The following is a 3248-nucleotide window of genomic DNA, read 5'->3' as shown; positions in this document are numbered from 1 at the left end:
GGATCTTTGTCGGCCGGGGGCCCGCCACCTCTCCGGGGAGGGCGGCCCGTCACTCCTTGAACGCGAAGGCTGGCGCCGGTTGGGCCAGGCAGGAGAGCCTCACGGGGGCCGGCCCCGGGGCCAGGTATCGGACAACCTCTCCGGGGGCCCGAACCGAAACCCGTAACACAGAATAAAAATCGTAACAAGGTTTCTGTTGGTGAACACGTTGTGAAGGATCTTTGTCGGCCGGGGGCCCGCCACCTCTCCGGGGAGGGCGGCCCGTCACTCCTTGAACTCGAAGGCTGCGCCGGTTGGGCCAGGCAGGAGAGCCTCACGGGGGTTGGCCCCGGGGCCGTGGCCCGTACTGACGCTGGCGCCTCCCACGCGGGTGGGAGGTCACACCGACAATTTCGCCGTACCCGTCGAACGGGCCTGGTCACCCGTACGCACGTTCCGCCGAAGCCGGGCGACGTCGATCTCGGTCCCACTCGGTTGGGCCGGCGCGCGGGCGCCGCCACCGACGAGCACGCACACGCTCGGTTGCACGCCGGCAAGTCCATGCGGGTGCCGCACACGCTACGCCTGCGCCGTTGGAAGGGCTTCGCCGTTGGCTTCGTAGGGTGTCTTTGCAGTCCGTCCGAGAGGTGGGGGCACGCACGGCAACACGGCCGGCCTGCCTGCGTGGGACGATGCGGTCCTTTCGTTCAGCGGTTCGGCGGTTTGGCCGGCGCGAGCAGACGCTCGGAGGGAGACGGTGGCGTCAGCCACGCACTCACTCCGCTTCTGCAGTCCGGTCCACTCCGCCCGTTCTAGCTGCTCGTTTGGTCCCTCGCCCGCCAGCAGACCGTTCCGCCGACGGTGCTCCTCCTCCGCAGCGACTTCTGCCTAGCCGCTCTGCCGGGTGCGATGTCACCGGCGTCCGCACCGATCCTCGGCACGGCGCGTGTGCGCACCTGTGGGCCGCCGCCCCGTGCTCCACGTCCGTCTGTGTGTGCCCGCTGTGGGGACCGTCTTCCTCTCGCCTTGGCGACGGCTTGCGGGCTGCGACGTGACCTTGCCACCGCCTTGCAGCATTACATCCGCAGTTGAAACGAAGAGAGCTGCTGCGGGCTTGGGTGCTTGTCCTGGCGGCTTGTCGACGGGACCACGGTGAACGGCCACTGTGTGACTCCGCAGGGAGACGTTCTGGTGCAGTCAGGGGCCTTTTTGTCTCCCGCCGCGGTGAAGCTTTGGTCGCATTCTAGTCACTCTCTTCAAAGCCCGGTGAGGGGTACCTGTTCATGCTCACCATTCCTCCGGCACCCGTGTGCGGAGGGTGGGTGCGAGGTTTAAAGATTCGTTGTCCGCCTGTCGGTCCGGTCTGGTCTCGTGCTGACTTGAGCGAGCGTCCACCGCGTTCGAGAGAATGTGCCTGTCCGCGGGGGCAGCCGCGCTTGCGAGCGTTCCGCCGCGCCCCCTTCCCCAGCCCGCCGAGGTTGGGGCGTGCGGGGTCGGCTTGCGCCCGTAGCGTCGGCCTGTCCTCCGCGGCTTGCACCCGACTCAGTCCGCTGCGGCCTCGCCTCGACTCTCGAGCCTACCGCCAGACGGTGACACCAGAGAACTCTGCCTCTGGCTGTTGCGGGGCGTGACGGCGCGTGGCGGGCCCCGGCCCCTCACCCACGCCGGCACTCAACGCCTGCGAGCGCCCTGATTCCTCCTTTTTTTCGCTTGATTGTCGCTCGAGTGCGTGCGCCTCCGGGCTCACGCCGTGGTACGCGCCAGGCTGGGGCTCCACCGTCACGTCGGCGGGGGAGCGTTTTGCGCGTCCCAGGATCGGGCAACCGATCCGAAACCCGATACAACTTTTAGCGGTGGATCACTCGGCTCGTGCGTCGATGAAGAACGCAGCTAGCTGCGAGAATTAATGTGAATTGCAGGACACATTGATCATCGACACTTTGAACGCACTTTGCGGCCCCGGGTTCCTCCCGGGGCTACGTCTGTCTGAGGGTCGCTTGACAATCAATCGCACTTCGCGCGCATCCGTGCGCCGAAGAGCGCGGCTGGGGTGTCGCAGAGGTGCCGTCCTCTCTGTCCCCCTAAGTGCAGACCCAGAGTAATCCGCGTCGGAGAGCTTGACCTCTTGGGTGCCGGCGTCCGCCTCCGGGCTCGTCGGCACTGCCCGCTCCCGCACTGGCCCAGCCACCTCGGGGTCGCCGGCACGGCTGTCATCGGGTTGCCAGAGAGAGAGAACGTGACTGCCTCGCTGCCGGGACCGTGTGTGCCTTCCGTTAGGCTCGGGCCAGGGGGGTTGACTCTCTGTTGATGTGTGTGTGTGGCTCGTCCACGGGAAGGATCCGCAAGAGTTGGCTCGGTTGGGTGCTCCGGCACAGAGAGTGAGAGAGTGGAGTGACTGTCCGCTGGACGTCTCCGGACACGTTGCCTCGCGTGGTCCGTGCTCGGTTGCCTGCCGGTGGGTTGCCGTGGCCGTTCAGTGCCGTCGCGTGGAGGACGGCAGCTTGACGCGTGTGACGCTTGATGCCTGGATCGGTGCTCGGTCGTGCCGTGCTTTTCTTCCCTCTGTTGCGCGTGCGAGTGCTTGCATTTTTGTCGTGGGAATCCGTGGCGGTTGGGTGTCGTTGCTTGTGTTGCGCTGGAGCTGCGGCTCCTTCCACACTCCGCAGCCCACCCTCTGCCGTTGCGGTTCTGGGGCAATGTGCCTGCGCCCGCGTTCAACGTGTGCCTTGGGTTCGAATCGTCGCAGAGCCGACTTGGCCGTGTGGTCCTCGCTCCGGTGTCTCCCCGTGTCCTGCTGCCGCCGAAGTCTTCTACGTGAAAGGTGCTGTCCTGGCCGCGGCGTGGCCACCCGCCGCTTGCAGCCCGTGCGCTCCGCCGCCCGGCTTCGTCCTTGGCGTCTGGCCTTTCGCTCCGGCAGGCTGTGTGTCCCACGGCCCTGCTTTTCTCTCGCTCGATACCGCCGTCGCACCGCGACCCCGCCAGCAGCACTGCTTTCCGTTACCGTGGAGGTGGGCGCACGCCTCGCCGCAAACGATTCTCTGGAACAGTTGACGTGCCGAGCCCGGTCCGGCGCCGAGTGCGAGGGGGCACGCAGCGCTCGCAGTACCGTGTGCGTTCCGTGTGTGTCCGTGCCTGTGCATCCGCTGCGCAGCACGGCGCGCACTTGCGAGCACGCGTACGTGTGTGTGTCTGTGTGTGCGCCCGAAGCGCGTGGAGGCGCCGACGACCGGCCGGCCAGAGCACTCGTTGCTGCCTACGACCTCAGATCA

The 3248-nt window shown here is 67.0% G+C and overlaps 2 non-coding genes across 2 annotated transcripts in view; both read left to right on the top strand.

Moving 5' to 3' along the window:
- The first annotated feature begins 1821 nt into the window (after positions 1–1821).
- On the top strand, positions 1822–1975 carry LOC144490192 (5.8S ribosomal RNA). Its single transcript, XR_013497175.1, has one exon. It is a non-coding gene; the product is annotated as a 5.8S ribosomal RNA (ribosomal RNA).
- Positions 1976–3235: 1260 nt separating this feature from the next.
- LOC144490190 (28S ribosomal RNA) overlaps positions 3236–3248 on the top strand; it is a 3775-nt gene continuing 3762 nt past the window's right edge. The window contains exon 1 of the ribosomal RNA XR_013497173.1: positions 3236–3248. This exon is cut by the window's right edge and continues 3762 nt beyond it. This is a non-coding gene — a ribosomal RNA (28S ribosomal RNA).

Source organism: Mustelus asterias, unplaced genomic scaffold (genome assembly GCF_964213995.1).
Source record: "Mustelus asterias unplaced genomic scaffold, sMusAst1.hap1.1 HAP1_SCAFFOLD_2995, whole genome shotgun sequence".
NCBI lineage: Eukaryota > Metazoa > Chordata > Chondrichthyes > Carcharhiniformes > Triakidae > Mustelus > Mustelus asterias.
This window is presented reverse-complemented; position numbering and strand designations above follow the sequence as displayed.